Genomic DNA, 13,607 nt, shown 5'->3' on the forward strand with positions numbered 1-13,607 from the left:
AGAGAGAGTCCATTGCAGGGTCACAACAATACTTGAGCTTTAACAACTAAAACTACTACAGGGTAAAAATTATATCTTTATTCTCTTGCTCTTTCAATAACAGAGCAAGGAGAGCGATAGTAACAGGGGTACCACTTAATCACATCTGACAAAACAGAAGAGTGGCCAGATATTTTTTAACATCTTAGTGTATTAGGGAAGATACAAGTAACTTGTTTACTTTTTTATATGTAGTATTTTCCAATAAAAGAAACATGTGAAATATCATGATCTTTGGGTATTTCTTTATGCTTCACTTCCAAACTGGAATAGTCCTCTCTTTCCATACTTGTTCTGAAGCATAGAAAATATGGCTGGAAGTGTTCTCAAAAACCAACCTAGTTCCTTCTTTTAACCCATATCCAGCCATACCTGGGAAGTACTTGCCTAAAACAATGACAAATATCTCCCTTAATGACGGAGATTTAACAGTTTTCCCAGACCATATAATACAGTACTAGGATACTCTTTTACATTTTTTCCTTTGATTTGGCCACAAATCTTTTTTACTGCAGTTTAGACCCATTATCTGTTATCTTATGCATTGTGAATGCTCTGAGAACTATTCCTTCCCAACAGCCACTTGCACACCTAAGGAATATTTCTACCGTCTTCCTTTGGAGTTCTCTTTTTTGGGCAAAATAATCCTAATTCTGCTTTGGCCATCCTTGCTGATTACAGTTTCCAGTTATTCTTTTTAATCTCTGCAAATTGCATCCATTTGGCCCACATATTTTCCAAGTATGGTGCCCAAAATGGTATGGAACTGACTGAGACTTTCATTCATCCACATTTCAACATCTCCAGATGTTGGGGTTTTTTTGGTTTGATTTAGTCATGTGCAAGCTCTGTCAATGCGTAAGGACATGCATATTTGAAAAAAAAAAATGCACCAAATTATAAACTGAAAGGTTAAAATACAGTATGAGAGTTTGCGAGACATAAACTGTCAGAAGCGAACAAAATTGCAGTAAAAGAAGAAGTTATTACTAGGAATAACCAGAACTTCAGAAAGCAAACATATAACCTTATTTTGTCCTGACTGGTTCTCTAAATTACTGCAAGCATTATAGATGGCCATAAGCTCATTTAGAATTCAAAGGCTTACCAGGCATCCTCTCCTTGTACCTTTGTATTGGGTTCCTTGCAGAAACCATTATGGTTTTCAGTCCATAATTTCAAGTGTTTCGAAAAGCAGTCTAAAACTGCTGCATAATGGTAAAAAAAAAAAAAAAAGACTTGATTTTCTTTTCTAAATTTCAGAGCTTGTGAGAGATTAGGAAAGACAAGAGATTCTAGAGGACAAAATAATAGTCTTAAAATATTAAAGCCTCAGATAAAACACAAAAATAAAATTAAATATTTTATAGAAATTAATTTAAAATACTTCTCACTTGTAAATAAGTAATCTAGAAAAAAATTTATCATGCAAACACAGAGTTTGAACTTCTTAATGAAGTCTGAGGCAAAAGTATCCCAAGTTGTATTATTTCTATAAGGACTGAAGTGAGAAAATCCCCACCATTGTGACAGTGTTACAAAAATAGCCAGCACTGGCAAAGGAGAGTCAACTGACTTCAGTAAATGAGGGAAATATTGGCAAGTGTAAACCTTGACCTCTGGCAGCAATATTCATGTTTCAAGACTTAGAGGTCTATACACATAACCACCTATTTCTGTCAGTCTACTCTTGCTGCAATCCATCCCTGGGCAGACAGCCAGTGCAAAATCTCTCCAGCACAGAAGCCCCACTTAAGCCGTGGGTTTAACAGGAACCTAAATGAAGGGAGTAGTTGAAAATAATCTGCCTTTACAAGGTAATCATATTCCAGGATTCCCAGTTTATAGAGAAAAAAGCCTCTGTAAACAGCAGAGTCTCTAAGTCCTGCCTTTCCAGATCATCTTCTCCTCCCTGGAAAAGGAAACCTTGAAAAATTTCTGTGAAAGAAGCAGTCACAATGTGGGAAAGAGAACTTTCAGGGGTTTTGGTTTTCTTTAAACTGCCCCTCGATGGCTATACTAACAGTAGCCAAGCAGTGGAGCACACTTTTTCCCAGTTCTGTACAATGCAAGAGCAGGGGGATGTGTGCTCCTGGAACCCCTTTGCAGATGGTGAGGTTTTTTTCTTTATGCCTTCATCTTTTTCTGCTAGCTCAATAATCTGCCCCCTAGCTTCCCTGGGGCCAAGGAGAAGAGGATGATCTTTATATAGCTCTCCTCGGGGACTGGGTGAATCACAGAGTAACATCTAATCCCTCTTGCACTCTGCAACTGTATAACATCCCAGCTGAATATCAAGCCTCAGAAAATAAGTTGCAGTTTTAAATACAAAAAATCAGGCAAAAAGATAACAAGCACAGTTAGAGCAGTTACCAGTTCCCACCATAAAACTCAAACTGAAAAATTAAACAAAGCAAAGTTAAGAAAAGAAAACAACCAGAGACCAAGGAGGATGCAGAAACCACCTGGAAAGGCCAAGTTACCATGCTCTTTATTTTGACACTTAATTTTTCTTAAGTTTTTGAAAAATTATATTCAGTAGTCATTGGGTGAATCTATTGCATGATTTGTTATTTTCTTTACTGGAGAGGGCAAGGTACCATGTTTATTTAAATGCTTGGCCACCATGTTTGGTATCTGAGTTGTATCTCATGCACTGTTTGTCATTTCATGCCACTTAGAACAAATCCCAGCTGGCTGGAATCCTAGTCCTGTGGACTGTGAGTCATGGATATTAAATGACCATCATGTGAGCTCCTGCATGCTGCTGTGGTTAGTGTATGACACTGTAAAGTTGTACAGTATCTTATCACAGAAGATCATCAATGTGAATATACAGTTTGAGCAGGAACACTTGCATAGCAACGCAAAATAAATTACTTGTTTTAGCAAGGGGTAGGGATCTGTGAAGCTGAAGCAAAGGTACAGCATTGCCGTGGTTTTCAGGGGACCAGTTCGCCACAGAAAATCAGCCCCTGGTTCTGTAATAGCAGAACTGGAGCAAGAATGGAAAAGATACTGTCTGTAACAGAAGGGTTTGCAAGAAACCTTAAATCTCCTCAAGGAAATTCTGTAGCAATCTTGCTGATGGGTAATTATATTGCAGTCCAATTTCACTGAAGTATCATACTAGGACAAGGAACTGAACACAAGCATTTAAAAGCCTGGCTTTTAGGAACCAGAATAAATTTTGGGAATGACTAAAATACTCGCCCAATTCAGATGTTTAAAACAAGTAATGAGATCTTTTTCACTGACATGATATGGACAATCATTGAAGTGGATGGTTTTAGTCTAGCAGAAGCCCAAATTAGAAGATTTACTAAGCAATCTGTTTCATGCTAATCAAAGTCATACAGGAAATTTGTACTACAAATCAGATAAAAAAAAAAAAAAAACCTTGGGGCAAGGAGGAAACATTATTTTCAAAGAATAGCATTGCATACCTGGATCAGGTGGTTTTATTCCGTCCTACATATGAGCTGGGTAAGTTCCTGGCATCAGTGATAAAATGAAAATCCATTTTAGTCAACATACAGGAAAACCCTGTAAGAGTTAGATGTGAAAGCCCATTTCCATCTTCATTAGCATGAGTAAGTTACTCAGGCTAGAAATTGTTGTTATGCAGTCCAAACTGTTATCCAGTTTTCTTCTGCAGGTTACGATGAAACCACACACTGCTCTCAAAGGTTCTTATGAGTCTATAATGTTTCAGTCTTCAGTCACAGCTCCAACAAAACGACTTCTCTAGCTGCCGGTTCCAGCTGAGATCTGTTTTTCTGTCTTGCATGTGTTTTTCTTCCTCGTAACAGCTACCAGCTTCTTCCCACTACCCCAGCACTTTCCCCTACCTTTGCTTATGTTTCTACCACGTCATAGCAGTGTAGTTAGCTCTCCTTAGGTCAGCAGAGCCAGGCATGCACATCTTGTGCTTTCTAACACTTTTCAAGGATTGAGGCATTCAAAATGTATTATATAGCTTTAGTTAAGCATCAAAAACTGCATTTAAAGTCTGTTCATGGGCCAAAAGAGACAATTAAAACTCACTATTAAGTTTTTGTATAGCAGTCCAGGGCTTTAAAGAGATAAATATGACTTAAATCAGCTGGGGAAAAATTATTCACATTGATCCAGACTTAATCCAAAGCACCATTGTAAAGACACCAGCCAGTCATGTCAGAGGAAGATTAAAGCTGCCAATGCACTGTATTCAAGTTGGTGTGACTGTCAGGGGAAAGGCAAAAACTATGTTGGGCAGTATTAATAAAAACAGCATGTTGAAAATACAACTGTCACTAAGATAGCTCTAATCTTGCATTTTATTTTTTTAAATATAGGGGCAAATTTTTAAAATGGTGTAGAATTTGAGAGTTTAAGAGAGAACCTATTGTACTATGGAGAAGCTTTCATGGAAAGAAAAGACCAAGGCAAAGCAGGATCATTCATGGACATATGAATGGATATGAATAAGAGATAAATCAGTCTCATTAATCAATTGGGAAGACCAGGAAGCAATAAAATAAAGCATTAACATGAAAAAGATGCAGATTAAAAATTAGGGAAATTTTCATAACTATGTAAAGGCAGAATAAAGCCAGCTGTGAACGCAGAAACAAGGTGCCAGGAAATGCTACGAAATTAACTTCACTGAGAAGTCTGTGGGGAATCACTTCAGCATAATAAAATCAGAGCTTTCAAGATGCAAAGGCATGAGCTGGGGAATCCACTCACTACCTTCTAACAAAAATGATCAGAAATGGCTTCGGTTAGCTGAATGTTACATTGTCACAAGTTGTCCCCATTTATTAGAACCCCATTTTCTTGAACTGCACGGAACAGACTAAGAAGTACGCTGACAATGGCCTCACAACCTGAATGTGACAGCAAGGTCAGATGGATACACTGGGGTATCTGACTAAAAGTCATTGCTTTTTTTCCAGGTCAGATCTTTCTTTTTAATTTATCCTACTTTGGAGAAAACATTTTAAACCTGTTTCTTGAAAACATACTGAGATAAATCCACAAAGAGGTTTTTATTAATAGATGTGCTTTGTTTCTAGGAAAGATCAATGCTTTTGCATAATGGTAAGAAAGCAGTTGTACAGTGGAAGGAAAACAAAGGTCACCACTCATCCCTCAGAGGGAGTGCAGGCCTGCCAGTCTGATTTTGATGTTTGGAAATAGAAATATTTTCTTCTTTTCTTTCCACAACTGTGATAACAATCTGTAAGCCAATGTACAACTAATGTGTCTCCAGAACTCTCACTGTGTGTAAGAAATGTATTTTAAAATTATTATAATAGTGTACTAAAGAGCTTGAAATTTCCATGCCCACAGGGCAATATAGCACTACATTTGTGATTTGATGTCACAAGCATGTAGGCTTCTTTAGTTTTATAAATAAATTTCTCTCCAGGGAAAACATTAAATCCTACCTCAGAAAACTGTACAGGAGGAAAGAAATTGGGTTTGAGACGTCCATGTTTTGGCTTCCACTTACCAAAATCAAATCCCCTCCCCATATGTATTCCAGCTTTAGGTTCACAGCCCTGCTACTGCTCTGAACTGAAATAATAGACCTAGGACATATTTCACCCTTTATACTACATACCCCCCTTGTAACATTCCAGAGAGTTTTTCTTGTTTTCCAGGATTCTGGAGATCCATGATTACTTTGGGTTTCTAAGGAAAGGAGGTTTAGATGCTCACATAGTCTGTCCACCCCTACATTTCTCTTTCCTCCTCTCTTCTGAAATGACAGAGTAATTTTATTCACGGTTGGCATATTGATGGAGACGTCAAAGATAAAACATTTCTATAAGTTCTGTGTTTAGCAGGTGCTGGCAAAGGGATCCACCCACATTGTGTGGCCAGAGGCAGCAGCCAGGTGGCCAGGCAGCAACCGTGTATTGGCAGGGCAACCAGTACCTCGTGTGGTTCTGCCCCTGCCACACCACGGGCTGCCGCTCACCCAGCCCGTCAGGTAAAACTCCTGTAACAAAGCTGGGGAGTCAGAAATGATGTGCAGAAAACCTGCTTCTGTTTTGGGAGAGGTGTGTGGATTCCAGCCTCTGGAAGTACACAGCAGTACAAGATAAAACAGATGCCAACACTGCCAAAGCCACCTAAGCAATGAGCCCTCAGAATTGCCAAAACAGAGGTAGATACCCATAATTACCTAAAATCCAGTGTCACTGGGGTTCTGCAACAAACACTCACTCACCCACAGCACGTGCAGGAGTATGGCTTCAGATCTGTGTTTCTCTGCCAGGATTCATCCTGGCACACTCTGTAAGGCACTGTTCAGCTTGGACTGCAAGCTAAAGGTATTAGTACCCACAGAAGCGTCTTGCCCAGTGCTGGGAACTTCAGCACAGTTGGAAACCTACCTAGTGTATTGGGTAGCTGCATTGGCATACAGTCCAAACAGTGGTTTTGCTGCCATAGCTGCCATAGTTTGTTTAAAGGTAGTTCAGTTATGAGCTCCATCTGCTTCAAATGCAACCGTGTCATCATATGAATATGCATACAAAGTCATTATTTGTACCTCTTTCTGCTTGGCCATCTTGCTGGAGTGGGGGAGGAAGATCTTCAAGGGATTAGGATCTAGACAGCTTGAAACAGTTGAGCAAACATGAACTGGAGAGAGGATTTACAGAGCAGGGTGTCAAAAATCTTGGAAGTACTATCTAGCCAATAGTCTAATTATAGTAACATGCTATTTATCTTCATATTTTCCCTGTTAGGCTACAAGCCACTACAATCCTCATGTTTTACACACACAGCACTGAAACGCTGTCTGCAGTGTAGATGCCCATGCATATACCCCTCATCTAGGCACCCTTCAGATTCAGAGGAGGAGGGTGGGTGCTCTGAGTGCAAGAGCTACCTGAGCAATGGCAGCAGTCTGCTGTATGATGGGATTAACTCCTTTCTGGGAAACGGGCAGCACATTAACACTATGCAGTGGGTCTGGAGCTGGCTCTGGCATTCAGAGCGTGGGCACAGCCTCAGTCACAGGGCTGAGAGGGGAGGGAGAGCGGAGATGGACAGCTGTGTTACAGGGAGCTGAAGTGAGAAAGGCTGAGGCTGAGGCTCAGATTGCTGCAGAGGTCAAGTGACAGTGTCTGGTTTCAGCGAGAAATTATCTACCTGCGCTTCACTCCCTTACACATTTGTATCTAGTACCTTCACGTATCGATTTCTATAAGATGCAAAGTCCATATAGCAACACTTCACATGGAAACATGCCTAAAAATCACCAAAGTCAGAGGATGGGAACAAATTTTCTCTCTCATTCAGCAGAGTTGTGCGGGAAATCACCCTCAGCTTAACAGAGAGTTATTTGCAGATCCCGTGAAAGAGAAGTAATATTTAATTTAACTAAGAAGAACGGCCAGGACAAAATCTGAAATTAGTTTTGGGGTGAAAGAAAGAATTTATCAAGAACCTCTTCAAGAAATTTGCTTTAAAAGCAATCATGCTCCAATAAGTTAGAAACTATATGAAACACTGAATGGGACAACCCTATCACCAGGAACAGAAAGTTAAATGGGCAAGGAGAAGAAAGAGGGACAAAGAACAACATTTCTGATGTAATTTTTAACAGATTAAGCCTGAGTTTTCTTCCTAATGTCTTTTAAAAGCTATTATAAGTGAATTATGTACATTGCATGTATAAATATACGCCTCATGTAACCCTAACCTGACTTGAGATTCATGAGTTTTCATTTTCTATGGACATCACCAGTACACAAAGTACATACGGGTGAAATGCAGATGTGTTTCACTCTGGCCAGTTATTTCAGTTTCATATCAATATCATTTCAGTATTGGATTTTTTAATACATAAGGACTCTGACTTTATCGATAAGGTTTTGTTAAAGCACTTACTTAAAACACGAAGGAATAAGGGGATCTGTAACTAAATTATCTAATTGACTTCAGATGAAGGCAGTGTATCAAAATGTGTCCACATACAAAAAACTTACCTTTAAATCTGGACTTCTAGACTTCGCATAGGATCTGGACAAGTGAAAATATAAGTTTTCAGTGATCACTTTAGATCTTAAAAAGATATGAATGGTAGGAAGTACTTTCTGTGTGGCTAGTCTATTGAAACCCCCTTGAAATGTGTAGATCCTACAGAAGAAATGGAGTGCAGTAAGCAGCTGTCCTAATGGTAGGGACCGACCATGTAATACTGACTGTGATATCAGTCATACACTATAGTAGCCTTTGAAGAAAAGAGAGACACACATTCAAGCGTGAAACCTGGAGTCTTGTGAGTCACTTTTGGCCACAAAAGTTCCCATGCATCAGGAGAATGAAATGACGCTGAGTATCCTAGCCAGGCAGGGAATTCCTTTGAAAGACATTTGTGACTGTATCTGTCTAATTTACATGTTCAGTGCAGACTACACTGTAAAGGAGGGAACTCCAGGTGAGTTACTAGCTTTTTTTGTTAGAAACAAAGCTAACCACAGAGCTCTCCTCAGAATATTTTACTTTGCTTTTGATAGATTTTATGTAGTCTCAGAATGAAATTTGGTACCTTAACCTACCTATGTTTCAAATTCCCTTTCAACACAGATACTAATGTTTGTGGCTTGGAAAAGAATACATGGAGCTAAGGATGCTTCTTAAGGTGAATTGAGTGGCTTCTTACATCTAAATGCATACACATTTTAGAGAAAATTTGAGAGAGAACTGCATAAAAATGTTTCTGAAGCATAGGAAAACTTGCAGAACTGTAATGTGTTTACTACACTCCCATGAGAAGCAAGACTTTAAAACAGTCTAACCCATGGGAGAAGATAACGTAACCGTGATGCAATTGTATAGACATGGGCACCAAATACAGTGGGGCCACCATTAAAATTCCAATTTATGAGTTAGAATCACTTGAGCAGGTATCGCCTATGAGGTCCTCTGCTAAGCCAAACAACAACATCTGAAAGCTGTTCTTTCTATTCTGTGTGGGAAAGAGAGATGATCACACAGAGGGAGGTTCCAAGAAGAATGGGAAGGCAATAAAATGGAATTGCAGTGATGAGCTGAAAAGTTGTGAACACTACTTAAATAGTTAAACATTTCTGATTACTCTGTTAATTTGCGTCTCTGACTTCATGTATATTTGGCACTGATTATCTCGGGAATCACGTCGTGGCCCCAGGCTCCATAGTGGTAGGCTGGATTTAATAAGTATGTCTGCTGGACACCATTAGAGGCAACAAATGTCTGCTGGTCTTTTACTAATGTAGCTGTTTTACTTCAAGGTGTGAATTTACTCAAACATGGTAAAAACAGTACTATCCCAGTAACATCAGTCATAAGATTATAACAGTTCTATGTGGCATCAGCTGCATCCCAACAGAATACCTGCACTGACAATAAGAATGTTGTTTGACTTAACTTCCCTTGATTTATTATCTAACAAATGTAACAGTATAGAAATACACAGGGCTTAAGAGAAAACAAATAGAATAGGCATAGCAAGCAACTACTCCAAAGGTCATCATCATAAGTGTTGTAAAAGTAAGGACACTGAGCTCACTCAGGGAGGTTCAGCTGGCCCGAGAGGAAAGGGGAGTGACTCGGCAGTCATTCAAGATCAGGAATAAGACAGCTTCCTGGTGCCTTCCATGTCCTGAGTTGTGGCTGCTCTGCAACACACACTACTGCAAAGCAGAATAAAAGCATTTCTAACTGGCCAACCCAAAGCCATGGTTCCACCCAGAGTTAAGAGGTTTTCTGGACTCCGGGACACCTAACAAGGCTGGGAATGAGGAAAGCAGTTAAATGTCACAGAGGATAAAGGAACTGAGGCAGAAAGAGACAGATGTTTCTCTGGCACATGGCTAAACTGTCTGGTGGGAAACTTTGGCGAAAGCTCGTGGTCTGCGTGTTCCTATTGCTGTTGAGAGGAACTGGGCTTTGTGTACAATTCTGTAAACAAATAAATGACCTCAAGACTATCCCAACTTTGAACCCATTTTTCATCCAGATGCACCCACTCTCCTGGAAAGCCTCAGTATTCGGTTTGCCATGAAACCAAAAGGGCAATGAGGCTATCATCCCCTAGTTTGCATAGCGAAGTAGCCCAGCAACAAGCAAAGCAAAACTGCAGATTGCCCCATCCATTAATCTGCACTCTTCCTTTTCCTTTCTAACAATGATGAGCCACAGGGAAAACAAAGAGCTGTTCTCATCAGATTTTGAACTAAGCCTTTTCTTCTTTAATCGCAAGAAAAACTTGATTGAAATCAACAAGATTTGTGTTTTTCAGGTGATTTGGTAGATGCGTAAAATGACGTCTTGCTGTATTTTAGCAATCCCTGTGCATGACATAGAGGAAGGCAAGATGAAAGTAACATAAGTTGACTTAATATTTTGAAATGAAAAGTATAATTTGTCAGGAACCTGAAAGAATCCCAGGACTTCTCTGACTTTATTGGAGACGTGTTTTATTTTACATACACTGGAAAGGGTGGGAAATTCAAGCAGATTAAAAATCTTCTAAGTTCTGCAAAAAGCTGGCCTGCAGAAAAGGTTTACATAGGCAAACACATTTTCTTGATTTACTTTCCATCCAACAGTGTTCTCAGACTGGGGTTAATAGCAGCAAAATAGATTGACTTGCAATAGATATACTTAATGGTCCTATAGGGTATGTGATAACTATGCAGCAGGAGCTTTCAGGAGCTGGCTGACAAAAAATGCAGTGCTCTGATACGTTAAGCTAGTTAGAGCTCTTCCTTGCAGCTTCGATTGACAGTTTGGAAACCTGTAAACTTCTCTAAACATAGACAGCCTTCCATTTGCTGCAGTTCAAGAGAGAACCCTCTTCTTGCACTCTTCCCTTGAACTGTTTCCATGGAATGCTGTCCATATTCAGAAAAATGTACAGGTTGCCAAACTGTCAACTAAGGCTGTAATGAATGGCTCTAATTACATTCAAGTAGCAGAGAGTATTGCCATTTTAATCAAATCTGAGCCTTGTGAGATATTTGGCAGAAATACAAGAGAAAGCCTGAGGAAAACACTGCCAAAATGTTAGTAACCTTTTATTCTAAATTCTGCCTGTCAGAGAACTGAATACTAACTGCTTAGTAAAGGTTTTTGTTTTGTGGGTTTTTTTATTGTAGTCTATATAGTTTCATCGTAAATTATTTTCCCATTCTCTAACAACGAAGAAAACAAAACCAAAACCACAGCCCGGCAATTTCAGGACTAAAAATTATGATCAGTAATTTTGCTAATCAATCAGCTACAGTCACTTTGCCAGTCACAGAGGAAAGGGGGACCTAATAACATCCTTTTACTCAAAGAGTTTCAGCCAGTGCTCAGCTTCGTGTTGTGTACAGCAAGAGACAGAAGCAAACTGCTTTGTCAGATATCCTGTCGGGTGATGCCCCAGCTCCCTTCCAAATGGCACAGCTTTATGTTCTGCAGCACTTTCTTACTCTAATAGCATGAAAGAATTATCCCTACCAGTGTCTGGTGATCTTGATATTCCATCCCTTTTTACAAATCAAGAATCTGGTATTAATCCCAAAATCATAGCTATTTATTTATTTACTTACTTACTTACCACAGCTTCAAGACCTTACAGTGATTCAAATGTAAGTACCAAAAATATTCAGTGACAGGAAAGAAAAAGATAATAAGTTATCCAACAATTCTTCAAGTTTAATGGACAAGATGCAAAACAAAGTCTCCAGAATTTTACAGAATTTATTCTGGAGGATGAAGGAAGGGTGAAGGAAAGCAACAAAGGAATTCCTTCTGGAGGGATTTGCTTGGTAACATCAGGTTTTCAATACCATTTCAGTTCCCTCTCATGAAAGCATCAGTGCCAAGAATATCATAGGTGAAACAAGATAAAAAAGGAAGCATACATATCTCAGATATTTCAGGTGCAGCACTATAGATCTCCATACACCACCTCTCTTCATTTTCAGGAGATGGCTTTCATTTATTTCACTAGGCATTGTGCTGGTCTTGTCCTGCCAGCTGTCACACAGAAACCCTGCTGTTCCAAGTCCTAGCAGAAGGCCAAACGCCAACCAAGTCTTACTGCTCACTATTGCATTATTGGAGTGCTCTTGCTCCAGCTGCACTCCCAGCAACAAAGGCCTGCAGAAGAAGTCTTCTTCCAATGTTCCAAAAAGTTTCCTTATCCATATTTTTTCAATTACATGCTCTATGTTTGCTCAGTACGATTTAAAATTGTACAAAACCTAAAACAGGGATAATCCAGGCCCTCTGCAACTGTCTGTCTGAAGTAGCCTCCACCCATCGTTACTGAGCTTCCTGAACAGTGACAGGGGTTGCAGAGAGGCATTGTCTAGCTATAGGCAGCCCTACCATGGCCTCCCTTGGTGGCAAAGCTTAGCAGCCCTCAGGAAACTAAATTTCTAATCCTAACCTCTTTCCTTCACACAGAACTGAACTATTAGAGTAGCAGACTAAATCATTGTGTTTTCTTTACTTTCAGGTGAAGTTGTTTCTAAAAAACTTTATCTATTTATCTTGAAGCTTTCCCCCATCTCCCCCCCCTAAAGACTTTTGGGTGAGTACTGGTGACTTTTTTGGAAAAAAGATAACCTTGCTTTTTCTGGAAACTGCATGATTTTAAGCTTCTAGTGAATTATCTTTCTGGTACACTGATGATCAGTATGAGATATGTTACTGGCAACTTCACTGTTGATGCAACTGAAATATCAGATTAGCTAATATAAGGAGAATAAAAGGTTGGGGTTTTTTAATCCTGGTTGCATTCTTCATTCTTTAAATGTATTCTTTAAATACATGCATAGGTCTTTCTGGCTTCAGCTAATAACAGATGTTTTAAACATGATGTAAAAGCTCCACACAGAAGGATATTTCTCTCCTATCAACTTCAGTTTGAGGCATGAAATATAATTATCCTTATATCATTATCCTAGCCTGCATAGTTCAAAGAAATAAGACACAATCTGGAAGTATTTCTGTGCCAAAAAATGTGCTAGCCTTTTCTTCCTCTAAAATCTGAGTAGCAGCTAGGAGGGAGAGAAGAGAATCCTTTTTCTCTTTTTTCTGGATTAGTAAAAAATGAATGTTTTCTTCACTTTATGTTCCAACACAAAGCCCAGTAGCACAACCACCCTTGTTTCATGGCTAAAGCCTGAGATAAGAGCATTCAAAATGCACAGAGGGCACATAAGTTGAAATAGTTTGCTCTTCAGGCATACTGAATGCTTTCTGCAAATGATGTGCTACTGCTGCCTAAGGAGAGCAGAATCTTGGGCAACCAGAACTGAGGTATTTTTTACTGGGAGAAGTAATGTGCCCCGTGCTATTCTGTAGGTCCCGATACCTTAACATATCTCCTGTGTCGCTCCAATGAAGAGTAGTAATGGCAGCTGTATGAGAAGTAAAACAAGTTTAGAAGTAGGAGCACCAGAGAAAATAAGAGCTACTTTACATAAATCTTTGGATTCTTTAAGTTTTCTTTATGACCTTGATAAATTCAGGTGGAATCAGCTACTCCGTGTATCAGGAACACCATTTTTCTGATGGTTGAA

This window comes from Falco rusticolus, chromosome 3, assembly GCF_015220075.1.
Source record: "Falco rusticolus isolate bFalRus1 chromosome 3, bFalRus1.pri, whole genome shotgun sequence".
In the NCBI taxonomy this organism is placed as follows: Eukaryota; Metazoa; Chordata; class Aves; order Falconiformes; family Falconidae; genus Falco; species Falco rusticolus.